The sequence below is a fragment of the Rhinatrema bivittatum genome, chromosome 8 (assembly GCF_901001135.1).
Source record: "Rhinatrema bivittatum chromosome 8, aRhiBiv1.1, whole genome shotgun sequence".
Taxonomy (NCBI): domain Eukaryota; kingdom Metazoa; phylum Chordata; class Amphibia; order Gymnophiona; family Rhinatrematidae; genus Rhinatrema; species Rhinatrema bivittatum.
In genome coordinates this window covers 47357554-47374797 of record NC_042622.1, presented here as the reverse complement: position 1 = coordinate 47374797, position 17244 = coordinate 47357554, and the positions used below count along the sequence as shown (strand labels likewise).

The following is a 17244-nucleotide window of genomic DNA, read 5'->3' as shown; positions in this document are numbered from 1 at the left end:
ACCTCATATTTCTCCCACTTGAATATGTGCTTGTCCTGACTACAAAAAAAACAAACCAAACCCCAAAAAAATACCCCGAGCCCTTCTAGTGTGGTGCAAATCCTGATCAGTGCAGAGCTGCAGCATGACATTCAGCTCACATCTGCAATCAACGAAACTTTCCCAACCCGCGCCCCGGAATGAGTTATTTCAGCCTCCTCGTCACGCCCCTACCAGCAGGCAGGCTGCTGACGCGCACCTCGTTTTAAAGAGACCTGCATGCTGGGGGCTTTAACACCGCAGGAGACCCCCATCAAAGGGCTTTCTATTTCCTCTGAGAACCGGCAGTGCCCCCTGTGATCTGCCTGCTTCAAATCATGGACAGAATTTCCCGCGGGTGCCTGCGAAAGGCATTAAAAAATGATGAGCAGATGGTAAGTGCCATGCAGATTAGAACATTGCGATCATAATAATAATAATAATAATAATGATGATGATGACGAGAAAACGAAGCAAGCGCCGACACCGAGAAGAGGACTAGAAGGGAAACTTCAGCGAGGCAGCCGCAGGACCTTCCCTGACCTGCAGCCTTAATCAGGCCCTGCAGCTCTCAGCGGGTGCCAGAGCCACTGGGTGGCAATTTGCAAAATAATGAGGCAAGTTGACCAGGCTTCACCTCCACCGGGTATCTCCGCCGAATCGATAGGAAATCGAAGGAGCACTGTTCCAGAAGCCCTGCCCCTTGACACACACATGCTCGCTGTATGGATAGCATTTCTCTAGGCTGATTGTTGGGTTTTTTTTAATTCTAGAATGCATTCTTTCTAAGTATAAAACCGAATAAAGTAAAATTCGGCACAATAGATTCTAGCAAATGTTTCAGAGCTGTAGTAGAGCACCTTTTTAGTCAGTGGGCTGCATTCAGGTAAGCCTTTATTTGCACACCACGAAGACTCAGTATATGCACATTTATTGTAGATATCCTGAAAACCTGACTGGCGGTGGGGTCCCCAGGATACGTTTGGGCAGCCCTGCAGCCCAGAATTCCACATCTACTGCCACTATGAAAATGTCTTTTCAAACAAAACATTAACAGATGATAAATGGTTTGCAAACATTGTTGTGCACTTATATTTATTTAAGGCTTTTTTATACCGGTATTAGTGGTTACCTCATACCGGTTTACATCTTCACAATGTATAAGGCACAATGGTTTCACTGTCTCTCATAAAGGGCCATGCTGCAAGATGCCAGGATGGGCACTGCTATCTTTGAGGTGGTTCTTCAATCCAAAGATCAAAGCAGGCATTCTTTTTACTGCAAAACTTTCATGATATACATTCTTTAACATGTATGAAAGAAATACCAACTCTAATTAGAAAAAAACATGGGGTATTAATCACGTATTGGTCTCCAGTCCACAAACATGGAGGGAGGGGGGGGGGGGGAATGATGTTTCAGACAAGGACTGATAGAGCCTTAAATTACATTACTAACAAGTAATATAGCTATAAACAATCAAAACCAGAATACATCTCTCTTTTTATTAATTTAAAAAAATTGTATTACCTGCATACCTCTGGTAGCAGGTCCAGGGGAAGGGGGTATAGCAGAGCAAACTTACATAATAGTAAAAATACAAAAGCAAAGCAAAAAACAACAATTAATACAAGACAGATACCATCTGCATCATAAATATACATATTACAAGTGCTGCAATAGGGGCTAGGTACATATTGCTAACTGCTACCTGAGGCTTTGTGAGTCCAGCTCAAATGCTTGTTTGAACAGAGACGTTTTCAGGGCTTTTTTTAAAATGTCCTTGTGGTTATGGTATGTATATAGCCAGGCAACATATTCCAGTATAGCAGGCAGAGAAAGCCCAGTCACAACCTTGCACAGTTTCCAGGCTTTTTTCTCATGCAGCAAACTCTGAAGATGTTCAGGATCATAAAAAAAATACTTGTCTGTGTTATATGGGAATTTAAGGAAAAAGGTAGCTCCCATCTCTACTACCTGTTCTTTAAACCTCCAATAGGACCTTCACGTAATTCATGTTAATTTTGACAGATCAGGAAATATATTTACTCTTTGCCCAAAGCATAAGAAAGATTGGAATTTAGGATAACATTTCATAATCAGATCTCTATCTATCTCCAAAGCAAAAGTATAATAAAAGGCACTCTAGATAGAATCTCCTCTTCAGAGGAATCCAAAAGGACTGAATTGCCCAGCTCATTTCCGAGGTCAAAGACTCTGACTGTTCATTTTGATCCATAGGTGGTCATTTTTCTATAATGGTAGATAACAGACTTTGCAAAGTGGAGACATTTGCTAAGGAGAAACATTCAAAATTTCAGTGAAATGCTTTATTACCATTTCATACAGGGACAACATGCTCCCTCTAGGAAAATTCAGAACTCTTAGGCTCTTAGACCTGGAATTATTCTCCAACAATTTGGTTTAAAATGAAGAAAAACATTGTCTTTAACAATAACAGCATTTGATGCTTGCAAAGTAGGTATTTGAGAAGAGAGCTTATCTGGGAAGTACGTTGATCCAACATCCAGTCATGTAAATTAAGTTTCTCAGTGGCATCCGAAGAAAATTTACACAACTGAGTGACCCAACCGATGGGAGTCCCCCTTAAGTCGAGCTAGTGTTGCAGCTAGGTCTTCCAAAGAGACTGACTTAATGGTCCAGTGGCCACTTCTCTTCAGTACAATGGGAAAAGTAACCAGCTGAAGCTTAAAGAAACTGCCATGAAGCTGCTGATCTAGACCCTTCACTTTCAGCCTCTCTTTCCACGGTGATTGATGGAGTTGATGTGCCCAGCCATTGTGTGTTAAGGAGACGAAGTCCAGGTTTTCCCCTAGTCAAAGCTTCAGAATGCGGAACCACACTGTGACCGTACCTCCGAGTCAAAGGAAGTCCCCGGGGAAAAGGTGGTGGAATCCGTTCCTTTGGGCTGAGTGATAGGCTCACTGCTCGGAGAAGACACATTCGCAGCAGTGCCCAGCTTCCCTCCAAAAGCTTTCCCACTTCGATGATCTGCGGGGGAGGGAACCCAAGGGTTCCACTGCTGTGGTTGGAGTCTTCACAATAGGGGCCTTCAGTTTTCCCTTCCTTTTCCTAATGATAAAGTAAATAACAACTGGAACTAGGGAACTCAGAGCTCACTCCAGTGCATCTGTTCAAGCCACCACCATATTGCTCCCCCTCCCCCACTGCAGGCATTCTGAGTCCTGACCCAGAACAGTGGTCTGAGGAACAGGGGCTTTTTTAGGGTCAACCATTCCTTTTGTTTGACTGTAGAGCTCTTCTGTTTGTAGAGCCCTTAAATCCTCCTCTACTGTGTTATAATGCTGTTACAGCGTCAACCAAGGCTGGCACCATGTGCCAATGACATTCCTGGAATATGGTGGTTAGGCTGTGGTGCTAACTTAGCCTCGCTGAGGATAAATCCTAGGTGGTGCTTACCTTGAAGAAAGCCTCCTGTAGCTTCCACTGAGATATCTGACCCCCAGAATTTACAACCTCATTTTAAGTTTCTTAACTGTATGACATTACGCTTACCTGCATAGCAATCCAGTATTCAAACTCTGTGTGTATGTGGGCGGGGGTGACCTATATTTGAAAAACGCCTTGCCCTAGGGCAGTGGTCCCCAACCCTGTCCTGGGGGCCCACTAGCCAGTCGGGTTTTCAGGATCTCCACAATGAATATGCATGAGACAAAATTTGCATGCACTGCCTCCATAACATGCACATTTTCTCTCCTGCATATTCATTGTGGGTATCCTGAAAACCCGACTGGCTGGTGGGCCCCCAGGACAGGATTGGGGACCACTGCCCTAGGGCATTGAAGTATGTGCATAAGTTTGCAGTTAAGCACATCCTGAAGATGTCCCTTCTACTCCAGGTGCGGACTTGCTGTCTCGCTATGACCTTTCACAGCTGTAGAATAACAGATCCATCCAGGCACATGATTCACCTTTTTTTCTTTTTTTTTTTTTTTACCACTAAGCTATCATTTAAAAACATTATTAATAAAATAATATGGGTGAACCTGTACATTTCTGAACAGTGACATATTTATCCTTATAATCCCAACTCCTCCTGTGGTCAGAATTAACACACACACACTGCTATTTCTAATGTAAAATTTTGGACTAGCTGGAATACAATTATCTTTTCTTTATTAGCGCACCAAACACTCCTGTAGCACTTTGTGCTGCAGTCAGTTGTTAGCAGCATAGAGTTGCCAACTGGCTTTATTTTTTAATGAGAAGATGATCCAGTCCTGGTTTTACTCCACTGCACATACTGACTTGTAGTTTTTATTTCTCTAAGAAAAGTAGGACTACAGAGGGGGTGGGGAGAGAGAGAAACCAGGGAATGGATCAACCTGTCCTGAAAAAGTGGAGCCTGTTGGCAATCCTACTGCCAGTATCCATGGAACACCTAGTAATATGAAATCAGTGATAATGCAGTGGGTTTTTTTCCCCAGCATGTTCTAATTACACTATGAACAGTGGCAAATCAGTGAACATTAACATAATAATGCCTTGCATCACATGGTATCCTTCGATTCAGTCTGGGAATACTGTAGGTAAAGAACAGTAAACTGTCCAGTCACTGCTGAAGCTGAACATTGCTCTCCCTCATATCCCTCGGTTTGTGATGCTTGGACTATGCAGCAGGACCTCCGTTTTCTATTTCTTGTCATCTTACCAACCCCATATGGCTCTCTCTTTCTCACTTTCATTCAAGGCTTTGATTGGCCCATCTCCTGGGCCACATGTCAGCAAAGGGCCCCTTCGTCTGTTTCATCCGTGTCTTCACAGAGCTTCCTGTGAGCATCACATTAGCTTTGATGGTGATAAATTGGTGGCTTTGACCCATAAAATGGTTTCATACATTGTTGGGGCCAAAGCCACATTTCAGTATCCTTCTCTTGGTACAAAAGTATCCCTTTTCCTGTCTCCCCCCCCATTTTATTTGTATCTTGCTATGCTATTTTCATTATCAACCAGCACCAGCCAGAGTTTGCTGCATTCTTCCAGCCTATAAAGTAATTTAGTTTATTCAAGCATGCTTAACAGCTGTTTATTGTTCATGGCAAATTCAGTGGGGAGAATGTCAGGCAGGGCAGTGGGAAGCAGCCATGACATTAGTGTGAATGATGAGAAATAGACTAAAAAGGCAAACAGGCATATTGATGGGAGAGTATTGATAGGGGACCTTCTGTCAGCACGGAAATGTAAGTTATGATAAAAAAACCCCGTGAATTCTGATTGGTTGAAAGTTGTCAACATCTCATACTAATTACCATGAGTCTAATACTTAGACATAATGCATACACACAGAGGGGCTGAATTAGCACAAATTTGAAACTTGTGAACAGCAGCATCAGTCATCAAGGCTTCAACACGAGCTAATGTCCATCTGTGCCTCTTTCATAAGGATTTGGAATGAAATAATAGGGATGTTCATTCATTTGTTATAAAATGGGAAATTGTAAGAACATTTCCTGTTTTGATACCTTTTTGTTTTTAAAACAAAAAAAACGAAAGAAAGACAAAATGTAATTTGAAAAACAAAGGCTGAGCCCTGCCCTGGTCCGCCCCTGCCCCCAGTTGCTCTTACCCCCAGTGTTGTCATTTTGTTTTAAATCTTCAAGGGGCAGGAGCGATCTTTGGTCACTCCCGCCTCCGCCGCAGCTGCTACTGCAAATGGCGCCGGCAGATCGAGGCTGAAACCAGTTTTAATTTCTTACGTGCAAAAGAGCCATCGGTCTCGATCTGCCGGCGTCATTTGCATTAGGGGTTGCAGTGACACCACTGGGGCAAGAGGTTCTGGGAGGCAGACTCAGGGAGGAGTGGGAGATGTATTTGTTTTCTTTGTGGTGGCCCAACAACTGTTTTTGTTTAATTTTGTCATTTTTTTTTCATTTCTTTTGTTGTTGTTGTTGTTTCAAATAAACTAAACGAAACCAAGTAAAAATGAAATGGGGGGAAAAAGAGAAACAAAACACAAAACGAAACAAAAAATTGTGAGTGGGTGTGCACATCCCTATTAAATAACATTAGGAAATACACAAGTACAGAGAAGGGCTACCAAAATGGTAAGGGGAATGGTAAGGGGAATGGAACAGCTTCCCTATGAGGAAAGACTAAAGAGGTTAGGACTTTTCAGCTTGGAGAAGAGACGGCTGAGGTGGGATATGATAGAGGTGTTTAAAATCATGAGAGGTCTAGAACGGGTAGATGTGAATCGGTTATTTACTCTTTCGGATAGTAGAAAGACTAGGGGGCACTCCATGAAGTTAGCATGTGGCACATTTAAAACTAATCAGAGAAAGTTCTTTTTTACTCAACGCACAATTAAACTCTGGAATTTGTTGCCAGAGGATGTGGTTAGTGCAGTTAGTGTAGCTGGGTTTAAAAAAGGATTGGATAAGTTCTTGGAGGAGAAGTCCATTACCTGCTATTAAGTTCACTTAGAGAATAGCCACTGCCATTAGTAATGGTTACATGGAATAGACTTAGGTTTTGGGTACTTGCCAGGTTCTTATGGCCTGGATTGGCCACTGTTGGAAACAGGATGCTGGGCTTGATGGACCCTTGGTCTGACCCAGTATGGCATTTTCTTATGTTCTTAAAGTAAAGGAGAATCTTTCACTCCCTCACCTTGTTTGCGGATCAGTAAGAAGTGCTGGGTGTACTGACTCTGAGCTCTTGAAGGACTCCCTTTAGGAAATGTAGAGAAACATAGAACCTGATAGCAGATAAGGACCGTCAGGCCCATCCAGTCTGCCCAATTTACTTCCGGTGCAGTAGCATAGACCTCATTTGATCTCTACCTTTCCCTTCACTTCTTTGCAATTAGGGTCCCCTGTACTTAGCCTCAAGCATCTCCAGTGCGAGGCCATGCCAGGCATCCACCTCCCTTTCTATGCAGAAATATTTTCTTGGGTTACTCCTGAGTCTGTTAATATTTCTTCATGAAAAGGGTGAAGAAATAGCAACAGGAAGAAAGAGGATCACAGGGGAATGAAATTGTAGGAGGGGTGGGCGTGGCCTAAAGGGTGGAATGAAGACGAGGTGGGAAGTCATTTAAAACAATAAAAAAGGTAGCTAGCAAGTCAACTTGGGGAGTGACACTAAATTCCCCATCCTCTTCCTACATATGTAACCACTTTCCCCTGCAAATCTCCTTTCTTCATTTATATTTAGGTGTCCTAATGGGAGACCTTCAGGAGCTCAGAGCACCTACACCCAGCTTTTCTTATTGATCGAAGAACAAGATGAGGGAATGAAAGATCTGCTTTTACTTTTGATAGATTTTTGTTGTATTTTTTTAAGGTAATTGAATTATTAATGTTCATGATGGATGCGCAATTGGACCATTGTTACGATTGAAGATTTCCTAATTGGCACCATTCTCGCAAGTTTCATCCCCATGCTACCATCTTCCAAATACTTGAATACATGTACATAATACGGTTACAGAAAAAAACATCCTAGATTTATATTGTGAAAATAGTTCCATCTAGTATGCTTGCCAAGACCTTCAAATACCGTACTGTGTTTATTCAATATTCCAAACATTAACTATTGACCAGAGCCGTTATTGTTATTAGAAGCATAACAGGAGGTCCAGAGATCTAATCGCTGGATATGGGAATTCTGATTTTTAATTGTGGCTCTTTGGAAACCTCTCCGAGATTGTGGACAAATAATTTGTATGACCATGTACCTACCTACTCTAATCCCTCTTCTTAAGGGTAGTAACATAGTAATGATGGCAGAAAATGACCAAAATGGTCCATCTACTCTGCCCAGAAAGCTTCCCAAGGTAGTAACTGCCGCTCCGTGCAGGTTACCCCCATGTTTCTCTTAAGGGTAGTAACTGCCGCTCCGGGCCGGTTAAGCTTTTTCATTTATTCTTATCCTCTAGCCTTTTAGAGATCCACAGTGTTTATTCCATGCCCCTTTGAAATCCTTCACAGTTTTAGTCTTCACCACTTCCTCCGGAAGGGCATTCCAGGCATCCACCACCCTCTCCGTGAAGAAATATTTCCTGACATTGGTTCTAAGTCTTCCTCCCTGGAGTTTCAAATCGTGACTCCTTTCGTGAATCCTTCGGCTTTCCTCCTTTTGGAAGTTGGGCATGCAGTCCAGAAGCTACAATAAACAAGGAAGTGGGCCACACAGCTTAGAGGTGGCTGTCTGTATGCTCATGTGTGTTTAAGATTGTAAGAACATGTTTGGATCATGCATGGCTGGAAACTGCTAGGCAGGTGCAAACTATTATTATTAGCAGCCTGCGCTCTCAACCATCATCAGAGAGGAGAGTACTGTAGCAATAACAGAGCTTTTCTCTTTCTATTTAGCAGTGGCACAGACTCGGGGAGTCTTGAATCTACACCTGGCTCAGCCCAGCCTGATGAAGTCCCCGAGTCCACCTAACACAGAACAAGTCAATTCCTGGGGAAGTCCTTTCCTTTAATGGGATTAGCAGAGTCTGAAGGCCTCTCCATTCCTAATGTTAACACAGATTTTAAAACATCCTCACCCGATATTTCCACTTGAGTTAGACACCTGGTAACAGCCTCCTTTACAGAACCGTGGATCCTTGCTAAGGCTTTCCCAAGGAGGCCACCAGTGGCAACCGCCAGGAGGGAGAGGAAGACGTCCATGCCTTGCTCCTTCCCTACAGGTCATTCACATGTTGCCCTATTACTAAAGCCAGGCTTTCTCTGAAGAAGACTAGATCTTGCAATTATATTTCACTGAGATGAGATGGAGGCCCTTCTCTAGTGAGGACTGGCTGTGCCAGTTGAATGGGCATAGGGAACCGTGTGCATGGCATTTTGACTTATGTTGCTGATGGTTCAAATCTGGCTCAGATCAGACGAGGTTAAAATGTTATCACCACCTGAAAATGGTTTGGTGATTTGCATGAAATGAATCAGTAAATATTTAAATGATAACAGATAAAATACCAATTGGCCCATCCAGTCTGCCCAGCAGAGATGCTTACTCTGGTTTTCTACTATCCCGGGAGAATTGGAGGTCCCAATTCAATTCCCAGTGGGCAGGGGTGCACATCCCATTGAATATTCCATTCATTGGTACCCGTGTTGGCAGACTGATCAGAGAGGCCAAGGAGTTAATGGCTGTTAGACACTGAAGCACCTTCTGCACCGTGTTGGGACACATTAGCAGGGCGTTGTGCTATTCATGCTATATCCGTTCTATGGATAAATGGATCCCAGTGCTGTCAGTCTACTGTAAAGCCCAAAAGTCTTCTACCATCTCTCTCTCCTCTCTCTCTGTATATAGATCAGTTTTCTTATCCTAGTCCCTAAATTGTGTACTTCAGTTTAGTGAAAGTTCCTTAGCTGAATAGGCTAGAAATGTATTACACAGCCTTGTTGTCTTCATCTGCTTAGGTGGCAAATTCCTTGGTGATTTAATAATATCCTGATATCTACTTCCTTTCAAGCTATCGTGTCTTGCTTCTTTAGCGACTTAATCAGTTCCTGTTTTCTGTTTCAGCATCTCTCCACATTCAGTTTCGCCTTTTCCCCAATTTTATTTACTTCTTCAGCTTTTAAAAATGAGTCTGAGGCAGGAGACAGAGTGGGGGACAGGCTCTCAAAAGAACTGGTGAAGATTTTCTGAAATCCTTACCTTGCAAAACTCAGCCCTTCCTGTGAGCAATTAAAGGTATTAAGAGGACCTTTAACTCTGCAGGTGATATTTAATCCATCTGACTATTCCCTTATCCATCCCTCTTTAAACAATTAGTTGTTTCTGCCTGACAGATTCAATAAATTATGCTCTGCACACTGGAGACAGTTGAACTTTTCAGAGGAAATCTGCTGAGCTGGTGGAAAATGCCCCAGTGTCAGCCGCCTCCCTCCCAATCTAAATTCCTCCTCCCAGGTAAGTTGCTGCGGAAGAAGTTTTTGGAGGGGAGAAGGGATGAATCCAGCCTGAGCAAGCTCCACGTCTCTTTCCACTTATTTGGTTTCAGTTTGTAATGACTGCACTGTTTATGAAAGACCAAAGGAGCTTCAGGGGTCATGAAGCTATTCAAACAGTAACTGGTCATATCCCAAACGGTGGCAAGAGTTGACTTTAAAAGGGTAAAGGAGGCTGGCTTGATGGCTCAGTGGCAGTGTTGCGTGCTGCCATGCAGAAGACCCAGCTTTGATTCCCGCAGCCGGCTTCGGTTCTACGGAACCAGCCAGGGCTGTGGATACTGCAGAATGGGAAGGGAGCCACAATCATTGCTCAGCTATGACACCTACTGGCCAAGAACTGTCATTGCAACGGCAGGGCTATTTGTAAGGAGGGATGTGCATGACAAACAATTTTGTTTAACAATATTTTGTTGTCATTTGTGTTGTTTGGGGGGGGGGGGGGGGGGGTTCCTATTATAAAAATGCAGGAAGCTTGCTAATTTTGCCTATAACACTGTGGTTTTCCATCCAATTTTCATGAAACTATCAGACACTGAAGTTCCCACCCTGTAGATCACTGTAGGCACTGCTTAAAAGGGCGGTGCAAACAGCAGAGGCAGCAGAAGGAGGCTGGCATAGACTGCCTATGGCAATGGTTTTCACTTCCAGTTCTTAAGGACCACAAATAGGTCAGGTTTTAAGGATATTCCTAATGAACATGTACTAGACATATTTGCATGTATGCTACCTCTTTTGTATGCAGCTCTATCATGTCCATATTCATTAGGGATATCCTGAAAATTTGACCTGTTTGCGGCCCTTGGGGACTGGAAGTAAATACTACTGAGGAAAAGCAACAGCAGCGGCAGCAACAGCATCTGAAGGCAGCAAGAGAAGCAGAGCCACAGCAACAGTGGCATCAGCACCTCTAGGTACTGAATGAAGGGCAGAGCAAACAGAGGCAACAAGGAGGAGGCTGGCATAGACTACCTGTGGAAGGAGTGGCCAACTCAGATTCTCAAGAACCACAAACTGGCTTGATTTTCAAGGTATCCACGACGTATATGCATGAGATGGATTTGCATACAAGGAAGGCAGTGCATAAACATTTATCGCATGCATATTCATTGTGGATATCCTGAATACCAGGCCTGTTTGTAACTCTTGCAGACCAGAGTTGATTTCCACTGACCTAAGGGGTAAAGCAGCAGAATAATAAATGCCCCAGGGCATAGAGAGAGAGGCAGAGCAATAGGGTTAAACCAAATAGCACTGGAAGTGATGGTGGAGAGGAGGGAAAGGGGAAAATGGAATAACTGAGTGGGGGATATGCAAGGTCACACATACATATACACAAATGCTCTTTCAAAAGAGTTTCAAACAATTCCAAAACTAAAGTGAAAGCAAGGGAATACATAATATTAATTTGGAGAACATAAAGTGTTAAAATAAGTAACAGCTGGATACACAATAGATAACTCTCACAATACTAAATCTCTCTCTCCGAGTCTGTTTGTCTTTTTTGGGTAGGAGCCTGGAGCATTCCAGAGTTTCCAAAACCTGATCTGGTGACCTCCCAGCCAGTCGGGTTTTCAGGATATCCACAATGGATATGCATAAGATACTCAATATCCTGAAACCACCAGTGGTTGAGGAGTCATTAGGACAGTTTTGGGAAGCCCTGGAATGCTCCAAGCTCCTACCCAACAAAGACAAATACCCAAGGAATGTGTCTCAGGTCAGGAAAAAAGGCAAGCCAGGATAGGCAGGTTCCAGCTATGCTTGCTAATAAATAGTTCCAGCTCCTTCTTTCCACACCCCCTTCCATTTCTCCCTGCCTAACTCAGCTAAAGCAGTAAAAACCACAACAAAAGCTCGGAGAACTGAAAGGGAAGCCACTCTGGAACTAGGCGACATAACGGTAAGTCTTTAGCTCTTGGGTCATTTGGGATTGGCAAGGCACACAAAATGATGGCAGGGCGCATTAGGCAGGATAGGCAGTGGCATAGGGCGCCAGAAGTGGGTGGGCGACAGTTTTGAAAGGAGGGTCAAGAGGAGCAGTGGTGCAGGGGAGTCACAGAGCTGGAGGGCATTTTCCCGTTTTGGGTATGTATTTCTTTAAGGAATTGGGGTCGTTTGTCGTGTGCGATTTGAGAGAGAGAGAGAGAGAAAGAGATCATATATGATATCACTGCCTAGGACGGATTACCGGCACCAAATGATGGTAATGTTTTTGTTTTAAAATGACAGCACATCACTACTTGAAAGAGGGATGGAATTATAAAATAGGGGGAGAACACCCCCCCCCCCCCAGCTAGTTGTGAGTAAAGACTCCTGGCATCATATCACAGTGGAGACCGGTTCCAATTGAGCTGGAAGACCAAAGCAGCAAGAGGAAAACATCAGACCAAAAGAAAGAAAGAACTTCTCTTGTAAGCTTCACTGTTACCTGTAGACATTAAATAAAAATGTTCCTCAATGAGTTAAAAAATGTATAAGGGTCCAAACCATATATGCCTGCTCACTTCCAGCATTTATCAAAGCAGTAACAACAGGCAGTTTAATATATCAAAGTAGCCTTTACATACAACACAATTAATTCATCTCAATTCTCTTAAAGGTACTTTGAAATGAATGATGAAAACGTTTGTCGTGAAATTTAATTTGGTTGCATTTGAATTATGCATGCAGTGGAAGCCCGAACTCAGCCTCAGCGGCTCTCTTTTTACAAGGGATGCTCCCTGAACTACTCGCTCTGATCACTGTGTTGTGACGGGAGAAGCAAAAAGCAAGCTCTGGGCAGCCCTGGTTATTTGAAAGGCCCAGAACGTTAAGCTTTTCTCTTTATGATTTCCAAATGCAGGGCGCTGAATTGGGTTATAACCATTGCCACATTAAGTGAGCGCATGAACGAATTAATTCAGATCAATCAAGTGAACCAATGTGATGTTTCTCATGTTTCAGGAAATCCTTACCTTCCGTCACAGGGAGTTGTTGTGTGTTATGGTTGTGAGGTGTTGGAGTGGATTCTTGGGTACTGCAATGATGGCCACTCCCAAGGGGAGGAGTCCCGTGAGGAACTGCAGTACCAGGCTAGACTCTTTGTAAGCAATACAGAGAAGATAGTTCTTATTGTACAGCACGTTGGCACTGCCCGGGAAGCGGACAGCAATGAAATGGAGCTCCAGCAGTAGTAGTCCAGGGATCCTCAGCAGAGAGGGCCCGTCTCACTCTAGAGTTGTTGGAGACAGCGCGGTGAACAGGAACAGGTCCCGGATGTAGAGCGCTGAAGCTGTAGGTGAGATAGACTGATAAGTTAGTACTCACTGGAGCAGAAGTTGTATCTTTGGAAATCCTGGCAGGCAGAAGTTGTAGAGTGGCAGGCACCAGGTTAGGGAGAGCAGGCCCTCGAGGAGCGAGTACCTGAGATCCCAGGATAGGCACCTGAAAGAAAGTAGAAGGGCCCCCGAGGAGCGGGTACCCAAGTTAGTAGAATTACCCCGAAGGGCGAAGAGAGCTTCCTGCGGCAGCTAGGAAGCGGCAGAGCAGCTTAGACCGGAGCGATTCCAATCCTTGCTAACTCAGTTTGTTAGCAAACGAAGGGCAGGCTAAATACCAGGATGTGATGACATCACTCGGAGGGGACGCCATGACGTGGATAAAGACGTGGGTGGTGTGCGCATGCTAGGGGGTCCTCAGGTAAAACATGGCGAACGCCGTCACCATTGCCTATCCGGGGACGCCGGGGAGAGCGGCATGAAGACGCGGTGGCAGCCAACTTCCCAAGGCTTGAGGAGAGAGAAGGAAGAAAGGTGAGGCACAGAGGTCGAAGCCGTCTGAGACCAATGGATGCAACATTGTGAATTCCTGCCCTGACATAAATGTTCATTTTTATGCCAGATACGAGTTCACTATAAGAGGGTTTGACTGTACCCACCCCTGCTGAGCCTTAGACATGGGAAAGTACCTTAAACAAGATTAAACCGCGACTTTCTGTCTGGGCTGTGGAAAACCCAAATATGAAATGCAGGCAAAGTTACCCAGTTACAGTAACCTGAACCTATGCAACCTAGTTTGGATGAAACACAGTTGCAGAGTAACTGAAAGCAGGTTCAGACCACCAGAGCCCACAGACTGTTTATTTCCTGTCTCATGCAGTGCTTTGCCCATTTGATCTCCGGTTTTATCCTCCTATTCCTGACTTTTTAAATTCAGTCCTTTTTTCCTCAAAGCTTTGATGGCAACTTGAATCCATAACGGTCAGGTGCTTTTCAGTTTGGCCTTGAACTTAAACAGCAAGTCTGCCGCTGGTTCTGATGATAATTTAGGGATGGCTAAAACATCATCAAATTTTATTAAATCCTTCTCCCCTGCCCCATCCAAACCAACCCATGAGCTGGATTCAAACATTTTATGTTGTCAGTTTTTGGTTGTACGTCAAGACTTTAGTTGCCAGAAAAGCTTGAATTGGCTAATGCAGCTGACTGATCCAAGCTTTGGGGCTGAATAAAGTCCCAGTAGGGGGCTGTGCACATCAGCTACTGAGACATATCTAAAGTGAGTAAACATAATCTGGTCGGGTCTGTAAGGAGCACGGAAAAAAAAAGGCTCTCGGTGGTGAACGTCCGCTCGCCCAACGCGCACCCAGCCCCCTCTCCTGGGCCACGCAATCCTACATTTAAATGAGGGGTCGCGCTAAAAGGAGGCCCCTAGCACCTCCTTGGCCCATGAGAGGTGGCTGACAGCCATGGGTTAAGAAAACGGAAGCTGGTAAAATTGAGCGTCCATTTTCCTAACCTGACCGGCCGGCACATTTTTTTTAAATTTTTTTTTTCTTTCAACATTTTTGGTTCCCTCCACTTAATATCGCTAGGATATTAAATCGGAGGGTGTACAGAAAAGCAGTATTTTCTGCTTTACTGTACCCTTTTTTGGGCCATTCAGATTGGCCGCACATTTATTTTCAGTATCCCGGGTGAATAACTAATAGCCTCATCAACATGCAATTGCATGTGATGAGTGCTATTAGTTTGGGGGGGGGGGGGTTGGGGTTGGACATGCGTTTTTGACGCGCTAAACTCCTTACTGTCGGGCCGATACAGTACAGTGCACTCCGGCGGAGCGCACTGTTAACCCTCTATTGGATGCGCATTTTCGACGCGCTAGCGTTACCCTTTATTCAGTAAGGGGCCGAAAACGCGTGGCCAATCCCCCGAACATAATAGTGCCAGCAACATGCAAATGCATGTTGCTGGCCCTATTAGGTATTCCCGCGCGATTCAAAAAGGAAAACGTGCAGCCAAGCCGCACATTTTACTTTCAGAAATTAGCGCCTACCCAAAAGGTAGGCATTAATTTCTGCCAGCACCAGGGAAGTGCACAGAAAAGCAGTAAAAACTGCTTTTCTGTGCACCCTCCGACTTAATATCATGGTGATATTAAGTCAGAGGTCCCGAAGGGTAAAAAAAGTAAAAAAAAAAGAAAAGGGTCGAAAACTGGACGCTCAATTTTGCCAGCGTCCGGTTTCCGAGCCTGTGGCTGTCAGCGGGCTTGAGAACCGACGCTGGCAAAATTGAGTGTCGGCTGTCAAACCCGCTGACAGCCGCCGCTTTGGTTCAAAAGGAGGCGCTAGGAACGCACTAGTGTCCCTAGCGCCTCCTTTTACCTGTTTTTACCGCCGGGCCTCATTTAAATACAGAATCGTGCGCACAGGAGAGTGGGCGTTCACCCCCTCTCCCGCGGACTTTACTGTATCGGCCCGTGTATAAGGGGTACTGGACATGCATCGAAACCGTGCGTCCAACTGCGGGTAAAACAGTGCGCTCTGCTGAGCGCACTTTACAGTATCTGCCTGAATATGGGGGAAAAAACAGGCTTTGCCTCTTGACTGATAATATGCTCTGACCTGGGTCAGTTAACTTGGATCAAGCCCACAGCTTACACAACTGAAATTGCTAGGGTCTTGATATTACGCATAGAAATCGTGCCCCATTAAATAAAAATACCCCCTCCCCCACAGTATTATTTATATTCCTTTGTGCACCCGCTCAGATCAGATGTGATTTAATTTGTGGTAATGCACTTTTCCACACATGGTGCAAGCTTTCTTCCATGAACCAAATACTTTAAAAGCTGACAGCTTTACATTTTTCACTGGACAATAACATATGCCTGAGCTCATCCTGTCTAGGAGCCCCAGCAAACGGCAGCAGATTTATGCTTCTGTGTAAAGATCCAGCCTATTATCTTGAGCAGTGAAGTTCCTTAAAAAGCTTGATGCCCTCCAATTGTAAAGTGGATAACATCCACCTGTTGGATACGAAAATCAGAAATAAATGTGGGCACCCTGTCTACCTAAAACATTTCTAGTGTTCCACCAACCTGAGAACAGAAGCTGGCAAAGGAGCAAACTAAAGTAAAATGAAAAATTAGAAATTCATGTCCGAATTTTGCTTAAAAGCAGCTGTAGCGTAAGCATCGTCCCAGATGTAAATCCCCCTGGCCTGTTCCATAGACTACTACATGGGGTGGGGGAGTGGTAAGGGTAGTGCAACCTTACTGGTGTTTCCACGAGACAGCGGAGGGCCTTATCATCCTGGGGGAGTGGAGAGAGGCAAATATGCGGGCCTACTATCTGGAGAGGTTCCTCTAACCTTTCACTTTTCTAGTGGGATGGCCACATGTCGTAGATTTTTGTGGGTGAGGGAGAAATTTCCCACCCTTTCTTTTTTTTTTCACCAGGGGAGTAAAACTCAACCTTCTGTAAATCGTTTGCATCCAAGGCTATCTAGTGAGCTTTTTTGTGCAAGAGAAGTTGGTGAGAACTCTGCCAGTGCAAACCTTTCGAGGGCGTTCATCCTAAAGGGAGGAGAGCCGAGCCATTGCTGAAGGACTGCAGCACTTACAGATTCCTGTTTCTGGGAAGGTCTTGGAGGAAAAGGAGAAGCCAGGAGGAGACCTAAGCATTTATTCCACTGCTCTGTATTTTTGTATTTTCTTGCCTGGACTGTGAGCTGTCGCTGCTGGAGAATCAAAAAGACGACCAGGTTCTCTTGTTGTCTGTCATTTTATTCTTCTTCAGTAAACTCTTTGTTTTGGAACAATACATTTTTGTCAAAGGTCTTCTTTGATTGATTGTATGTTATTCTCTTGGGTCTCACAGAATTGAGAAGCCCCTATTAGAAGAATCCTGATCTGGGTCTGCAGCCAGTTTTATCCACTCTGCAGTACTCAAAGATGGCCCCTTGCCCTGAGAAAAGGGGTTATACAGGAAAAAAAAACATTCTAAAGA

The 17244-nt window shown here is 44.3% G+C and overlaps 1 long non-coding RNA gene across 1 annotated transcript; it reads left to right on the top strand.

Moving 5' to 3' along the window:
* The first annotated feature begins 220 nt into the window (after positions 1–220).
* On the top strand, positions 221–16923 carry LOC115097778. Its single transcript, XR_003858329.1, has 3 exons — positions 221–413; positions 12204–12385; positions 16695–16923. It is a non-coding gene; the product is annotated as an uncharacterized LOC115097778 (long non-coding RNA).
* The last annotated feature ends 321 nt before the right edge of the window (positions 16924–17244 follow it).